Raw genomic sequence first — 17,900 nt, forward strand, 5'->3', positions numbered from 1 at the left:
TAAACACAGATAGGGCTGAGCGACACAAATGTGTTTGCAGACCATTTTAGGGTTAGCATGCTCCAGAGCAGTGCAGTCAGATGATGAGAGAGGATCACAGTTATTAAATATGCTGTAAATCTCTCTCCCCATATTTTTCATACCTTTTTTTTTCCCCCTCAGAGTATTACTCACATAATTTTCCCTCTGAAAGTCATTATGAGTGACTCACCTTTAGTGTGAATGAGCAAACATGACCAAGTGTTTATTCTGCTCACAGCTGGATAATTTTAAGCCCAGAACCTGACCTTAAGAAAGTCCCTGAGCAAGGCTGGTGGATAAGACAGTCCACCACCAGTCCCTGGAGCATCATGACTCAGAGATACATTTCTTATTAAATGCTCCTGTTTTTAATTCAGAGTGGACATGTCTTGCTGACTGACCTCCACTGTCGTCCCACTCCACGCAGCATGTGCTGGGCTGAGCTCCCACTGCCTCCCCAGACACCTGCTGCTGCCAAGGGGTCATCAGCCCTGTTGCCTTTGCTGCTATCCCACCCAAGCACTGAAGGAAAGAGAGAAGGGAAGTGCTTTTTTCTTCCACAGGCAGTTAGCATAAGTCATGATGGATCCATGTGATGCTCCAGAGGAAAACCCCCAAATTAGCATCCCCAAGGCAGGGTGAGGATGGGGAGTAGGGTCTCAGCTTGTCACCGTGGCTGCTGCTGGGACCAGCAGCTCTGGCTTTGCCAGCACACCCCATCCTGCCCCAGGCAAAGGCCAGCATGGGTGGGATTTTCTCCTTGGATCAAATGATTTTCTTTTCCTTTGGCACCTGAGATCAGCAAATGAATTTTGCTGTGAGATCCAGGGCAAATCAGAGTGTGTGCAGCTGGCCTGCCTCTTAAAGCCTCTTTGTCACCTGCTGTTAATCCGAGCAGTTTTGCAGTCCCTTTGAATGCTTTTCTCTCCAGTTTTGTTTTCACTTTGAGTCTTGCCACCAACCTCACATGGTTTCCTGGCTGGCAGAATAATCTCTAAGCTTAGCAAACAGAAGGCTTAGAGCATGTCAAGTGAGCAGGTGAGAGAAACCACACGCCCCAGGAGAGGGGAGCACCTGCAAACGCAGCAGATGCAATGGATCAGGGAGCTCCAAAGAGGAGAACGACTCCAGAAGGCAGAGAAACGCTGAGGGTGGGGGGGGGAGGTGAAGTGAAAAAAAACCCAGAAAAGCAAAATAGGGCAGTGCAAAGCCTGGTGTCACAGACGTTCTTCCAGGCAATTTGCAGAGAGGAAGGGATTTTGGCAGGGGACCAAGAGCTCTGGTTGCTTGCGTTGCTGTTTATCTACTGCAGCAAAGAGATAAAGGGGGAGCAGCAAGCGAGGCAGGCGCTGGGCTGGGGAAGTCACAGCCCCTGTGTCACCCATTGCCCCGGAGCTGTGAGAAGGGCAGCAGAGCCACTTAGAGCCAAAAATATATCCCATGTTTGAAGCAGTGGGACAGAGGTTTAGTCTCAGCTTGGGAACCAGTGCCCTAGAAGCCCTGGAAGAGATGTTTAATTACTAGCTAATTGTCTAGGCTGTATCTCATTGGTAACAAACAAGGAGAGGCTGTGGTGGGGGAAGAGAAGCTGCTAATCTCCTGTTTAAGGTGGCAGAAGAAGCTCTCAGCCCGGTCTGGAGGAGGCAAGGGGGTGGACTTTTTGTGCTGCTCGTGGTGCTGAGTTCTCCTGGTGTGTGTCCCCGAGAAGTGGAGGCTGTTGCCTGTAAGCTCCCACGGACCAAGCTGCTTTACTCACGGACGAGGCTCTGGAGCTGACCTCCTGCTGTTTCATGGGCTAACGCTCCTGAGAAGATGGGAGTAAGGTAACATGTATCATGTTTTAGGTGGCTTTATAACCTGGGAAATTGCCTTTTGAGAGGGTCAGAGGAAGACTAAAACCAAGTAGCTGTAATTCTATGGCCTTAAACTTCGTGATAAAGCTGCTGTCTAAAGACTGAGTGTTTCTGTTGGGAAGATCCGAGCAGCCTTGATCTCCCATTGCTGCCTTCTGTAATGCATAATTTAAAGACATGTTAGTGTGATCTGGCCATGATACAGGGAGCAGCTATGTAATGCTGCTTCTTTGAAGCTTCTATTAAAGCTCCCTATCTTTGCTCAAGTAACTACAAGGTCAAATCCCAGCTGATATCTCACAGGAACCACGGAACAGCTGAAAGGATGTTAAGTTGAGCCTCTGACTTGGGGTGTCCTTGCTGTGCTGTAGATGTGCATGATAGCAGCTAACCAATTTAATCTGTCTGTGCTCCAGTCCTTGCTTGGGAAATGAGAGCAGCGGTTTGTAGGCCAGTAGAAGTTGCAGAGTGGTGATGGGACCCATATCAGAGCATAGGAGAAGCTGGGTGATAAATCAGTAGGCTTGAATTCAGGCTGGAAAAGCAGCAATTTGGGATACAAAGCCTGTTAATACCTCTAGAAAAACCGACATGGTGGTTTAGGTGTTGCATCTTGTTGAGCAAAACTATTTCAGTGAGGATGCTAAGATGCAATTAGCCTCCATATTTCCAGCTGAACTGGCTCTGCCACCAGCTCCTGGAGCAGCATTGCTGTGTCAAGTGCTCCTGACACGCTGCTGGGAAGGTGCAGAGCCCTGAAGCTCTCGTTTAACCTCTGCTCCTGGTCGGCCAGGCACTGTGCCTTGGCACTCGTTGGGAGCTGCTGGCCTCCTGTGCTCCCTGCTTCAGTCCATCCCTGCCTGCCACAGGGTTATTAACATGCTTTTGCCTCCCAGGATGACTGAGGTTAATTGAGATTTGTGAGGTGCTTGGGTACTGCAGTGAGTAGCATGGCAGAGATGAGAGGGAGCAGAAGGTGTTGCTATACATGGGAAGACTCTTAGAAACAAGCCTGGAAACCAGAAGATGTCTCTGCAGAATAAAATGAATGACTCCACTCTAGAACTAGAAAACTTTAGAAGTAATAATTGGGGAAAAAACACTATTTTTGTCTGCTCTTTAGGAACCTCTCTGTGTCACTCTTATCTGATGGCAAAGCAGCTCAAACAGAGCACTTTGTGATAAGAGTTGTGTGTTTCCCAATTGTTTAAACAAACACCTGCCAGCCTTCAGCCTTTCCTTCAATATTTGCCTTTAGCAGTTGCTGAGGATGTGACTGCCTGTGCCCACAAGCCAGGCTGACCTGGGGGGAGAGACACAGTGCCTGAACAGGAATGGAAAATCCCTCAGATGTGGGTCTAAATGGAGTTAATTTTCTGGTGATGATGTAAAAGTATCCTGACAAGAAAGACATGGAGGTGTTGGAGCAGGCCCAGAGAAGAGCAGTGAGGTTGGGAAAGGGTCTGAAGAGGCTGGTGAGGAGCAGCTGAGGGAGCCAGGAGTGTTAGGTCTGGAGAAGAGGAGGCTGGGGGGAGACCTTATCCCCCTCTACAGCTCCCTGAAAGGAGGCTGGAGTGAGGTGGGGCTTATTCTCCCTAGAAATAAGTGATACAACAGTAAGAAATAGTCTCAAGTTCCATCAGGAGAGGTTTAGGCTGGATGTTAGAAGAACCTTTTGTGCTGAAAGGGTTCTCAAACAGTGGGATATGTTCCCTATAGAGGTGGTTGAATCTCCATCCCTGGAGGTGTTCAACACACTCAGGTAGTGCCAGAGTTGGGAGAGTTAGAAAAGTCCTTTCAGATCATCAATTACCTAAGCAGAATGATTCTATGACCTAGGGAAAGGCACATAGCAGGTTGGAGGAAACACAACTGGTTTCCACTGAGGACAGAGGCAATGGGAGCTTCATGGGGCTTCCCAGCAGGTTGACCTGTCCTCACCATTCAGGATGGTCACCCAGCTGCCCCACTACTTCTCCCGATACTTTGGTACCTTCGATAAATCTGACAGTGATTTTCTGCAGCTTGAGTCTCAATTCTGAAGCAGTCCTCAGGTGGGGCACCAGCGAGTCTGTCGCGGCTTAGGGGCGATGTGATTTGTTGGTTTGTGTTCTCAGTTTGCTTTTGTAGAGGGAAAGCTGAAGCCTTTGATATGGATCTCAGCCATAGGTGTGCAAATGAAAGGTTTGCTGCTGATAAAATGCACAGAGAGCAGTGTGGGGAGAGAACAGTATGTGCTTGAGCTACTGATGTCAGGCTTGTTTGATATGCTCTTCTGGATAGCAAGGGTAAGGATGTGTTTGCACATGTTGGTATCTGTCTGCCCCTGCTTTGCTCTCTGTAAGGGAGAAGTGATATCAAATGAAAAGGCAAAATGGAAACTGGGAAGCTTGAAGCTTGTCACTATGCCACGATCTAGTGGAAATCACCACTACAGGAATTGCCAGGAGATAAAACTTCTTGTCTTGGCTCAGTTAGAGACTGGCTGGGTAACCTTGATCCATATTTCACTGCTCCATCCTTCCACCTCTGCTCCTTTGGAATCTTTGTGCCACGGTTTCTGGTGCTGAGTAGCTGTTAGTGTGGGGGAGGGAAGTTCCCATCGTGAGGAACTCTCACCCCCTGTCCCACCCTGCATCTCCATCCTGGCTGCCTCCCATCCCCAGGCTGCACTTCCCTGTCATCCCTGCTACAGTGGTGATGTGCAGCAGGCAGCACAATAGTCAGGGTGCTCCTGGACACCAAGCAACCCCTTTTAGGTACACCAAACCATTTCATTTAGTGACAAGCTGTTGAGCAATGCAGCCTTGTAGAGCTGTGCAGATGTGGCAACTGGTGTGATGGTCCTTGGTCATGAGCAGGGTAGAACTAGGAGCTGCCTCTGGATCTTGGATCCTCTGTGAGCACATGGGTGGCCAAGGAGCACTGCCTACCCCTTGGCGAGACCTCACACCTAGGATGTGTTTGGCCATCTCGAGGTGGCTCTGCACAGGGCCAGCACCACATCCCTGCAGGCTACCCTGGAGTGAAGCAAGAGAACATTGGGCTCTGCAGCAAGGATTGGTGGCAGCAGCAGCAGGGTCTGTGGGGCTGCCTGGTCGCTCTCATTTCCTCCTCTTCAGTAGCACAAAAGAAATCCCTCAGAAGTTAAATAAACAAACACGGAGCTATTTATTTTCCATTGTCAGAGCAATGCTGTGGGCTCAGGCAGGGTTTTGTGTTCGCTGTGCACATCTGCAGCCCTGCTGTGCTGGGAGTGGGGGCCAGACTGTCCCTTTCACTTGCTCCAACCTCACCAGTAAGTCAGATGGGAAGGATCCTGCCCCGAAGCCACCTCTCTCTATTCTTCCCTTTCTCTCTCTTCCCGAGGGAGCAGAGCCACACCATCTGCATGGTAAACACTGGGCATAAAGAAAACAAACACTTTTTCCCTTTCTGGGCTGAGGTGGGGGGGGGAGGGAGGAGGAGGAGAGAAGCACCAGGGATTAGCAAGTGTCGTTTTCCCCTCTGAGCTAAAATAACACAGCAGCGCAGGCTAAGGATGCAGCTGTGGTTAGGAAGAGCTTTATTTTTTTAATACACCACTGGGAGTTCAAACAACATGTCAGTGATCTGCTGCTTTTTGTAGAGAGCAGCTTCTTTGTCTCCACCCTCTTCTTTTTTGTTTTGTTGGGTTTTTTTTCTCGTTTTATTTTTTATTATTGAAGCATTTTAGTCACCCTGTTGAATGCAGAGCTCATTTGGATAAAAGCCTCTGCTGTGACATCCACAGCCTGGATCTGCAGAGTTGTTTGCTTCAAAGCAATGCTCTGGGAGAATTTATTGAACTAGCAGCATCTTCCCCACTGCTGCAGCCTCTTTCTCCCCCCCTCCCCCCCAATAAATTAATGAAATGGATGTTCTGTGGCACTTGTTAAAAAGCTATAAATCCTCTCTTGCATTTATTGCTTTGAAGGGAAGGAAAAGGGAAGAGTCAATTTAGAATCACAGAATTGGTTTGGTTGGAAAAGACCTCTAAGAGTGAGTCTAACCAGCTTGAGGTAGGATGGCTGCAGAAATGCCTCTTCCCCTGATACTTGTTCTCCAAGGCAGGGTGCTTTGTTTCAGCAGTCGAAACAGTTTGAGAAACTGAAAATGCTCTTGGCCTGATCCTATTGACTTTCATCCAGCCAAAGCCTCCATCCTGGCTGTGTTCAATGTCCCAGGCTGAGAATTTTAGGGTTAAAAAAAAAATCTCCTGGGGACTAGAAGACTGTTATTCAACTCCATAATTCTGCTATCTCTTTATAAAATCACAGCAAGCCCATCTCGTTCTCCTTTCCTCCTCCTCCTCCTCCTGCCCTGCTGTGATGGTTTGGGTGTTCCCTGCCCCAACACACTTTGGAAATCACCCAGACTAGACTCAGCTGGCTCTGGAAATTGAATGAAGCTTATATTTACAGCTTAGCACAATAGACAAGCAGAGATTTACAGTATATACAGTTATAGACAGAAATATGTAAGGTAAAAGGTAACACAGAAATGCAACAGCCCTTCCAGAAACCTGAGTCCCCAGGAGGGGCTCCCAACTGCCCTTCCACCTTCTCCCACCCCTCTACCTTACCCCAGACGTTGCCCTGTGCCCCAAGGGAGAATGGAGATTGGCCAGGGGGGTTAGAAAGCAAAGTGGATTAATCAGAGAGACAGAGAGTGAGGTTAGAGAGAAATGCAGTCCACAGCCTGGACAGAGAGCGACTCCCTTCTCTATGTTTGGATTCTTGCTCTTATGCCTCTCAGCAAGCCTATGAGTGCAGCAGACATCACCATTTGTTCCTCTTTCACAGCCTGTGATCCAGTCCTTCTCACCAAAACATTCTAGCTAGCTTCAAACTAGCACACCTGGGTCTGGCAGGAGCTACTTTATAGAGAGGATCACGTAAGCAGTAGTTCTGTTCTGGGGCCTCCAGGGGCTTGGTTAGGCTTCTTGCATGGTGGAGGCATTGGGTGGGGGAGGATTGGAGCACTGGGGAGTACAGATTTAGTTGTTGGGTTGGGGGAGAATTCAAGGGGGGTTGCCTGGGATGTGGTAACTGCTTTGTAATGTCTGTCTCTGCATTTCTTTCTAAACAGAATTCTGTTTTCTCTCCAATTTAATTTACCAGCTTAATTTCTGTCACTATCTTTAAAAACCATGACAGAATAATTTGGTGGCCCCTACGGGGAATGAGATGGTTGCTGGTTTGCACAGTTTGAATTGGAGAAAGTACAGAATTAAAGCTTGGGGGAAATGGTGCCTCTTAGTGAAACTGGCCTGCAGAACTGGAAGGTTTGGAGAAGTGAGCTGCTCCCCTCTTGGGTGGCAGAGGGGTAGAAGCAAGTGGCAAGGAGAGAGTTGAAAGGTCTTTTGTCTGGAGGCATCTCCTCATAAACTGAACCTCCATGCTCACAGGAGTACCTCCAGGAGCAATGAAACGACTTGGGAAGGTGTAAATGAGACACTGAGCCTGTTAGGGCTTTTTGTATGGCTAAGTGCCTCTTTGCATCTGTAGGCAGCTCTCTACGTCTTGACACTTGGTGGTTAGTGTGTGATGCTGTTAGTCTGGGCTTAATGGTGCCTGAGTATTGCTCAGTGCTTTGCAAATCTTCATTAAACAAACTTGAGTTAATGGCTTTAAAAGTTTTTTATTCTTGGTAAAATCCCTGTACTGCCAGGATGTGCTAAAGCTCCTTTCTTGATCTCTCCTCTTGAATCAGTGGCCACGCTGTAAGGTGCTCTGCAGCTGATCTCTGCACACTTTGGCTTCCAGGGTGCTTTTTGTCTCTCCCTTCCAGGCCTTGGCCTGAGCTGCCCACGGTGAGGTGCTGATGTGGACTTTCAGGGATCTGTGCTAATCCCTGTTCTCCAGGCTGGCAGATGATTACAGTGCAGAAGAGAGGTGGGAGTCTACTGCAGACCTCTTGGGTTCAATCCTGCAGATGCTGGCAGGCCATGCTAATGGAGACTCCTCCTGCATGCTGAGAACCCTTTTGCATAACACACATGTGGGTTGTGGGATCGAGGCTGATAGCATCTTGTACAATGTGAATTCAAAGGCAGATGTTAGCTTATATATCTCCACAGATGCTCAGCAAGCTGGAGGAGCAAGCACAGGACAGATGGGATGGTGGGCAGGGGGACCTGTAGGCTGAACATGAGCCAGCAGTGTGCCCAGGTGGCCAAGAGAGCCAGTGGCATCCTGGCCTGCATCAGGAACAGTGTGGCCAGTAAGACAAAGGAGGTTATTTTGCCCCTCTACTCAGCACTGGTCAGGCCTTGAGTCCCGCATCCAGTTCTGGGCTCCTCAATTCAAGAGAGATGTTGAGATGTTGGAATGTGTCCAGAGAAGGGCAACAAAGCTGGTGAGGGGCCTGGAGCACAGCTCTGTGAGGAGAGGCTGGGGGTGTGCAGCCTGCAGAAGAGGAGGCTCAGGGCAGAGCTCATTGCTGTCTACAACTACCTGAAGGGAGGCTGTAGCCAGGTGGGGCTGGCTATAATCCCTGACATCCTGTGTTGTAAGGGCACTGCAGGAGGGTTTGAATGTGCTAAACTGATCACAAGCAGAGAGCAGAAAAGATTGTGAGGATGTGGTCTAGAAGCACTTCTTTTGAAGCCACAAACCCCAATCTCTCTTTCTGTTGTTGCTACTGTTGCTGGGATAATGCAAACCCAGCTCAGCCTGTGGCATTTGAGAATCAAACTGAGGTAAGAAGTGACTGCAAATGTGACAAGGGATGGTGTGGGGCCAGATGCAGGATCTGGAGAGGTCGACTTGGACTGCTACAGCTTTCTCCCATTCCAGTGTCTCTGGGGGAAGCAGAAGTGATCTGTTTGGAATGCGCCAGGTTCTCCCAGGTTGGCCCACAATGTGCTTAGCAGTGTGGTAAAAGCCTTGCTACATGAGTTAGATTAGACAGTGAAAATAGATGAGATTCTTCTTGCTGTGTGCAGCATTCTCTGCAATTGAGTTTTAAGTCTTTGTCTTGTGAAGTGTGCTTGGCATTGCAAAAATGTGTTTATGTGCTCACATAGAAGAGGCTGGACTAAATGCAACCCTCTTGCCACCATCAGTGCTGTTAGTGTTAGCATTTGGCAGTGAGGATGCTCTTCAGAGAGTCAGGAGCTTCTCCCAGCATGGCTTTCTGTTCATAAGGACACAGGCTTAATTTTTTTGTTTAGATGTGGTGATTTGGAAAGTACTTCCTCACCAGAGGAAGCCTCTTAATCTGTGTTTCCCTGCATCAGAGCACCTACCAGATGGGATTTTCTTTCCTTCTCTGCATCAGAGAAGGCCTTAAATGGCTGTGAGAGCCACCAACTGGCTCTCCCTGCCAATAAAGCCCTGATGGTAATCACGGCCACGTGGTCAGTGTCCTTGATCTGAAATTTGTCATCGGCGTTCCGGCTCACAAAGCCTTGGCTCCATCTTTCAGCTGGAGTATTAAACCTGATGACAGATGCCAGCTCTCCCAGCTCTGCTGTGGGCTCTGAAGTGAGCAGGAACGTGAGTGCTTTGCTGGCTAAATAAGGGCTTCAGTGTAGTGTCAGGGGAAGGAGATGGCTACTCTGCCTGGATATGTTTGCTTGCAGGGCGAGAATGAGCTTCAGTCCCTTGTGGTGGTTGTTGGAGCAGTTAATTGTGGATCTAAAGCAGCTTGCAGAGAGGACTTTTCTGCCCTGGAGCCTGGGATGCAAGTACCAAACCCTGCTCAAGCTTCTGAGACCTGAGTGCCTCAGGTCTTTGTAAAATCCCTGTACTGCCAGGATGTGCTAAAGCTCCTTTCTTGATCTTTCCTGTTGAATCAGTGGCCACACTGTAAGGCACTCTCCAGCTGATCTCTGTACCCTTTGGCTTCTGAATCATGGCTGTGGACAGGGTGCTTTTTGCCCTTTGAGGCCTGGGGCAGGATATCTCAGCAGGCTTTGTCCCTCCTTACTGCTGGGTAGAGTCTATCCTTAAAGTGTGGAAGCAGGTTTTTTTTCTTTACCTTATTTATTGACTCTGGGAAAAGATGCATTCCATGCTATTTTATGGGACAATAGAATCTAAACCTAAGTGCATGAGGCTTTAAAGTAAAAGAAATAAATTCATTGTTTGAAGTTTAAAAGGTTTGCTTCTGTTTCCAAAACATTCTTGTGTTTCATTCAGCAATGTAAGTAGAACTCTTGAATCTTTCTCTAAAACAAATGATGACCTGGTAATAGCAGGTAAAATGATTCCAGAATCTGTTCTAAGTATTCAGAATATCATAAAACAGAATTACAGCCCCAAACTTAAACCCCAAACCGCTTCTGAATGGCAGGCTTAAAAGCAGCTTAGGTAAGAAGATGCCTGAACATGCATATTTTGTAGGTGAATGAGCAGCAATGAAGTGTGGTATTTCCTGCCTTTTCGAGGGCTTTCACTGGCTTGGCTGATCCTCATCTCTCCAGGTAATGAATAAGGATGAGAAAAGATGCCTGTGGCTCCTGGGAAGGGGTGGGGAGAAAGGAGGTAAGAAGAGAAATATATTAGTAGAGATTAGAGACTAGAAGTGTGTGGCTCTTGTGACAGAAGGATTTGGTAGCAGGCTGGTAGCTTGGGAGAGAGTTATCTCTGCTAATCTGACAGCATTGTGCAGATGCTTCTGAGACCATCCTGTGTCTGTTGCCACTATGAACTTAGAATTAAAACTGGTCTGGTGAAACTGAAACAAAAGTCTGGGTTTAGCCAAAACAAAAAATACTGGCCCTATGTAGGCTGGATGCTAGGAGGAAGTTGTTGGCAGAGAGAGTGACTGGCATTGGAATGGGCTGCCCAGGGAGGTGGTGGAGTCACCATCCCTGAAGGTGTTCAAGCAAAGCCTGGCTGAGGCACTTAGTGCCATGGTCTGGTTGATTGGCTAGGGCTGGGTGCTAGGTTGGACTGGATGAGCTCTTCCAGCCTGGTTGGTTCTATAATCCTATACAATGTCACATTTTCCACCACAGTATAAAAGAGCCCTGAAGGGAATATTTTTGGGCTTCATTGTTCTAAGTTTGGGTTTTTTTAGGTAGGTCTGTTGCAGATCTTCATTGCAAGCTGATTAAAATTAGGGTTTGGTCTTTATTTCCTGATGGATTTATAGAAGTCCTTGTGTGCTGGGAGCTTCTGCACTTGGCTCATGCCTCCCCTCTCTTTGGAGACAGAGAGGCCTTGGGCTATCAGCTGCCATGGGGAGAACAGCACAGGAGCTCTGAGCTTCACCTGCTGCCTTTTCAAAGAATCAGATTGTGGTGGGTTTAGTGAAAGCTTCAGGGAAGTTCCTTTTAACCAATTACTGTTTCCTCATGGTGTCTTAAAATCTGCCTCTTTGGTCACCATTGCACCTTTCTAAACAGGCCTCTTATTTTTCTTCTATCATGGCAATAAAAGAGGGGGAATCTCTTCTCTTTCCTCCCTGCCATAGATGAACCAGAGTTCTCCAGCCCAACGTTTGCTTCAAAAACCCCTGAGTCCTGAACAAAGTTTTGATAAAGCTTCCCTCTGAAGCTTAAGTCTAATCTTCACCTTTTTCTCTATGACATGTCAACTTTTGGGGGGCTGAGGCACAGGAGTGGAAGGACCTCCCAGGGGTTGGGCTCCATCTCTTTGGCTAAGAATGGTAACACCAAACTGTTTCTTGTTGCCTGCCTTTGGCAGCAAGGCTTGTATCTGGCAGAGACCCCTCAGATTGCACTTCACTCAATATTATAGGCTGGATGTTAGAAGGAAGTTCTTCACAAAGGGAGTGATTTCCCATTGGAATGGGCTGCCCAGGGAGGTGGTGGAGGCACTGTCCCTGGAGGTGTTCAAGCAAAGCCTGGATGAGGCACTTAGTGCCATGGTCTGGTTGACTGGATAGGGCTGGGGGATAGGTTGGACTGGATGATCTTGGAGGTCTCTTCCAACCTAGTTGATTCTATGATTAAAACCCCATCTCCTTTGAAATGTGAATCCCTTTTCCCCTCCTCCTTGTTAGGGAGATTTACAGCCTGGCTCAGAGCTGCCTGCAATGCTCTGATGTCATGGTCTATGATGAAATTTGTGCTCTGCTCCTCAGTGCTCACCTCGAGCCTCTTCTGCACATGTTAGATATTAAACTAGCAAAAGGTGTCAAAACCCAGCCAGGCTGCTGTGATATACAGCACTTGGACTCCTCCTTGGGCTGCTTTTCCTAACCTCAGCCACTTGGATGCTGCTGCAGAATGAACTGTGAAGCACAGTGCTGGTGGATTTATAGCGGGCAAAGCTATCTGCAATGCATGTGTCTTCTGGAGTAAATATTCCAGGGGGAGAAATAAAACGTAGCTTTCTGATCTGTTTGTCTCCAGCATTCTCAGTTTGGTAGGGTTTCTATTCCCCCCCCCCCCCCCCCCCGATCTGATATTTGAGCATTTGAGCTGCAGAAATAAATTAACCCCAAGGTCTTTGGATTTCTCCCCAGCTCTTTGGCTTTTGGAGCCAGGGAGAGTTGTAGGCTTTGCCAAGACAGATGGATATTGGTCAGTGACACTTAACCTTTTGGGTCTTGTCCCTCGGGAGCCATTGATGAAACTTGGGAGTCAATGCCTTTGAACCCTGGGAATTGATGCCTTCAGGCTCAACCCCTGGATCACATGTTTTAACTGAATTGGTTACAAAACAGATCTGTCTAAATTGGTGCTAGCCCCTTTGTGTGGACACTCCTAAATCAGTTTAAGAGTGGCTGGTATCGATTTTAACTTAATGTGGTTTGTTACTGAAGTAAGCTGGATCAATAGTGCTAAATAAGTGCAATTTCTTGTGTTGACTATGCCATGGAAACTTTCATAGGGAAGATGAGCAGAAAGAGGAAAAGATTGAGTTTGGTCAAATTTTATGGCCAGCTTCTTTTATTCCCCCCTCCAAGAAGATACCTTTCTGAGTAGAGCTTCTCAGGTGTGAGTAGGGAAATTTTGACTCCAAATCCACCTTAAGTGGGAATTTCTGGGAATGCAGGGAACTGTTTCACTTATTTATCGCCTTTACCTTGGAGCCAGGAACCCATTCAGGGAACCAGCACCTGAACTTGTCTGAAGGCTGCAGAAAGGATGCTAGACTGTTTGGGCAGTGCCTGGTAATGTGACTTATGGAGGTCACAACCCTCAGCTTCTCTTACCCAGGAGTTTTGCTGGCTGTGTGGCATGTTGAGGTATTTTCTTGCCCTGGTGAAATTAGGAGGGCACAAACCTACCTTTGAGGGATCTCTGTATTTAAGCTTACAGCCCTTCTGTCAAAAGAACTTGGCAGTTGCCCTCATGGAAAGCAAGAAGAGCAGAATCTGGAGTTCCATTAGGAAAGGTGGAGTGGAAGATTTCTGTAAGGAGAATGAGCCACTCTGTCTCACCCTAACAAGGCTCTTTTGAATCTAGTGAGAATCCTTCCCTTCAACTTCCCCAACCAGGATTTAGTGCACACTGACAATGCAGTGGGTTTCCCCCTCATGTGTTATGCTGAACTCTTGCTCTCTTGTTGCCTTCCCAACGCTGAGTTCAGTCCCATGACAATCACAGGATCACAGAATGGTTTAGGTTAGAAGGGACCTCAAATATCATCCAGTTCCAACTCCCTGCCATAGGCAGGGACATCTCCCATTAGAGCAGGGTGCTCAAGGCCTCATCTAACCTGGCCTTGAACACCTCCAGGGAGGGAGCAGCCACAGTCTCCCTGGGCAACCTGTGCCAGTATCTCACCACCCTCACTGCAAAGAACTTCCTCATAACATCTAGTTTAAATCTCCCCTCTGCCAGTTCAAACCCATTACCCCTTGACCTGTCACTACAAGATCTTGTCAATAGTCCCTCCCCAGCCTTCCTGCAGCCCACTTCAGATACTGGAAGGCCACTACAAAGTCTCCTTGAAGCCTTCTCTTCTCCAGGCTGCTGAGCTTCAACTCTCGTAGCTTGTCCCCATAGCAGAGCTGCTGCAGCCCTCTGAGCATCTTCGTGGCCTCCTCTGGACTGGCTTCAACAGTTCCATGTCCCTCTTGTGTTGGGGGCTCCAGAACTGCACACAGTACTCCAGGTGGGGTCTGAGGTTAGCAGGGCAAAGGGGCAGAATCCCCTCCCTTGCCCTGCTGCCCACACTGCTCTTGCTGCAGCCCAGCACACAGTTGCTGTCTGGGCTGCACTCACACTGCAGGCTCATATTGAGCTTTTCATCAGCCCAGACCCCCAGATCCTGTTCCTCAGGGCTGCTCTCAGCCATTCCCCACCCAGCCTGGGATTGTGCTGACCCAAGTGCACAACCTTACACTTGGCCTTGTTGAATGTCATGAGGTTGGCCTGGGCACACCTCCCCAGCTTCTCCATGTCCTTGCCTTCTAGCAAGTTGACTGTGTCACACAGCTTGGTGTCATCTGCAAACTTGCTGAGAGTGCAATTATCAGAACCCTTGGTGTTTTAGTGATGAAATTTCATGTATTTGTAACAGATGACCTCAGTCATGCATGCATGCTGGCCACCAGAGCCTTGTGCTGAGTCCTTTGAGAGCTTTCTGGCTCCTGTGGGACAAATATCTCCTGCCTTGTCAGCCTAAGGAAGCCTGGGGCTCCCCAGAGCTGCTCCCTGCCTCCAGAGGGGCTGACACAGGGCCAGGCTGGCTGTCATTTCTTACCCTTCTTGCTTTCACAGCCTTTGCAGTGGGAGAAACCCAAATATCCCTACTATCACATCTACTGACAGATCATCTGTTCCTGAATGTTTGGTTTCTATCAGATCTTGGGCAGGTTTCCCCTTTGCCTCCTCCTGAAGCTCATGTTCAAAGACTCATGATGGAGATCCTCTCAGTGGTTGGCTCATTGTCATGCACTTTGCAGTCATCACCTCATTTTCATTCCAGAAACAAAAGGTCTGACAACTCCTTTAACTGCACAGAAAGCACCAAAGAAGAAATAAAGCCCAATTAGGGAGAAAGAGAAGGAAGAGGCTCAGTAGAACAGATTGTTTTGGTAAGTGGTTTTGTCAGCCCCATGTGCAAGCCGTTGCGATGTGAACCTGCCAGGACCAGGGCTGGCTTGGGTGCAGGCAGGACAGGCAGTGATCTTGGGGCTCCTAGCATTATGGGCAGTAGAGGTGATGAGAGTTGTCCATCACAGGAAGGGCTGTGACATCAGACCGAGTGACCTCTCTCCTCTTGCTCGTGGCAATGAGCCAGGATCCAAGCTGTTGTTCTCTGCTATCTCCCCTTTTCACTGGGGCAACTCCTCTGTGAGCTGCTGTTGGATGTGCACTTGAGGATCTGCCCTGGTAGCAGCCAGACAGCATAGAGAGGAGGCCACTGTCACCATGGCTGATGACCTTCCCGCAGGCACTCCCAGGCTATTTCTGGGGATGGCCTGGCATTTGGAGGTTTCTCACAAGCTTTCCCTTGACTTTTTCCCTTCCCTTCAGGAGATGACCACTTCAAACAACAGTTCTGCTTTCTGGTGCATTAAGACTTGGAAATTTGCCACTCATCACAGCTGTGCATTTGAGCCTGTGTGATTATTTTGGGAAGTGAACCATGATGATTTGTGTGTGTGTGTGTGTTTTACTGGCAAGCAGGATGTTCCCTATCTACCTCTCCCTGACTGTCTGCATTTGCATTGGTTAATAAAATGGATAATGTTCAATGGCTTTCTGATGGGTGAGCAAGATTTGGCATACAGGATGCAGGAGCTTTTCATGAAGGCTAAAATTTCATCCTGGGAGACTGAACCCTCTGTGGCAGCCCTGTGCAGTCCGTAATAACAGAAGCTTTTAACCCATCTGTAATTGCTTTCATATAGAAAATGATTGCTGTAAGTTAACTTCATAATTCTAAATCAGTGGCTCTCAGTAGGATTTCAGATGCTTTAATTTGCCCTGAATTATCTGCAGAATTCACAGGCAGTTCATCTGTGCTCTTTTCTGATTATGTTCCTTGTCACTCTGACCCAAACTTTGGCTCTTGAATTTCTGTCTCCTGTTTCTGAAAGCAGACTCCTATCCAAGAATGTCTCACCAGAGGTAATGGTTCTGACTTGTGAATGAAGAGGGTAACTCTCTCAAGCTGCCTCCCTTAGAGGCCAGCCCACCTTTGAACCTGTAAGATGTTACTGGCTTGGTTTTGAAGGTGTGGGTACCCACTAATGGAACATGAGGCCAACCCTAGCATGACCATTGTGGTGGTGGAGGCATCTGGGTCGATTCATGCCATGGTTCCTCTTTTTCAGCTGCAAGGAGGGTGGAAGGCTGCCATGCCTGGCTCTGTGTACCCAGTACACGGACGGTTCCTGGGCACAGTGATGGCACACACAGTGTGGATGTGTTGTCAGCCTGAGAGTATCTCCCAAACGAGGATGAAGCTCACGGCTGGGCTGTCTGACAGTCCCAAAATGAGCAGGGTGGCCACTCCTCCCCTTCTGGCAGCAGCTGGCTTGTGCAATTTGAGTGACAGCAGATGAAGGGATTGCATTACCACTTGTCTCTAGAACTGTACATCTGTGTCAGCTCTTTGCTAAATCAATAAACAGGATGCTGAAGGAAAAATTCTTTTAGGCTTCCCATGTCTTTATGCATCAAACTGATTGGACAATGAGTGGCTCAGATGGTAGCAAGCGTTGCAATGTGGCTGGCTGATGAGCTTTTTTTTTGTCAAATCATAGGTGAGGATTGGGTCTTGGAGGCTGCTGTCAACTTGCTCCCCCAGAGAAGGCAGCAGTTGTGTGGATTCCTTTTCAGTGGTGGTAATTATGCAATCTGGATAGAAATCTTCAACCAAAGAGGCTGAGGTAAAGCATCAAGAAGTGGAGAAAAATCACTTTGCATGTTCCAACAGACTAACAAATTACCTATGGAAATACACTTGGGAATATTCCTCAGTAATTGGATCTCAGCTGTTGTTTCATTGTGTGTGCCCCCAGGCTGTGGAGGTAAAAACTCCACTGAAATGCTTTGAAATATTCTCTGGCACCTATAAAATGTGTTTACTATTAAAAAGGGAAACCTGCAAGTCAGAACACTGCTAAGTGCAGTTTAAAAACAAAATTGCCCTCCTGCAGCATAGCTCAGGGTGTTGAAGCATCTGGTTAATCCAGACTGTCTCAAGCCAGACACATTCCTGTGATTTGAGAGGAGAAGTCCTGTCTGATTTCTTCTGCCAGGGTAACATGGGCACGTCTGTGTCGCAGAGCAGGAACCCTCAAACAGTAAATGCTTTCTGGCCTGGAGTAGGCTAAGAAACAGATGGGAAGGTTTGCAGGATGAGTTCTTCTAGATCTGGAACCTCTTGTTTTTTCTGTTTCCACATCTGGACTCCAAGTTGCTCTTTACAGGCTTTTGCAGAGCATGGAGAGCAGCATCTCCAAGCAGTTGCAATATGTTTGTTGCAGGACAGTTGTGCTCTTGGAAAGATGACACTGGATGTTTGGCATCTTTTTCTTCAAATGTTAGTGACCTCTCCAGTTCTGACCTTGATGATGTTGCACAGCATATGGCAGCTACTGAGTTTGATGTGGAAAAGGGGGAGCATGTGAGGTGACAATCTGAATAGAATTTGGATGCTGAGAAAGTATACCTGAGTTTTGGGAGCAGAAAGGGAGCAAATCCTTTTTCCTTATCACACCTCTGCCAAAGCTGAAGCTTTGTTTCAGGTTGTATTAAAAAGATATGTTCCCAGTTGTCCAAATCCTGATTATCCATGGCTTCGTGCTGCTGTGGTATGCTCAGACCAAGCAATGCTCTCAGTCTGTTCTATAGCATAATAAAGAACAAACATCCCAAGCACAAATCCAGGCTGGGCAGTGAGTGGCTGGAGAGCAGCCCTGAGGAGAGGGACTTGAGGGTGCTGGTGAATGAGAAGCTTAACAGGAGCCAGCAGCGTGCACTTGCTGCTCAGAGGGCCAACCAGAGCCTGGGCTGCATCAGAAGTGTGGCCAGCAGGGTGAGGGAGGTGATTTTCCCCCTCTACTCTGCTCTGCTCTGCTGAGCCCCCACCTGGAGTACTGCATCCAGTTCTGGAGCACCTATTA

General features: G+C 48.0%; 1 long non-coding RNA gene across 1 annotated transcript; it reads left to right on the forward strand.

The window, feature by feature from the left end:
- The first annotated feature begins 940 nt into the window (after positions 1–940).
- LOC135188735 (uncharacterized) lies at positions 941–17,640 on the forward strand. The gene is made up of 3 exons (XR_010307808.1): positions 941–1,059; positions 1,637–1,844; positions 16,536–17,640. It is a non-coding gene; the product is annotated as an uncharacterized LOC135188735 (long non-coding RNA).
- The last annotated feature ends 260 nt before the right edge of the window (positions 17,641–17,900 follow it).

This window comes from Pogoniulus pusillus, chromosome 30 (assembly GCF_015220805.1).
Source record: "Pogoniulus pusillus isolate bPogPus1 chromosome 30, bPogPus1.pri, whole genome shotgun sequence".
Lineage (NCBI taxonomy): Eukaryota > Metazoa > Chordata > Aves > Piciformes > Lybiidae > Pogoniulus > Pogoniulus pusillus.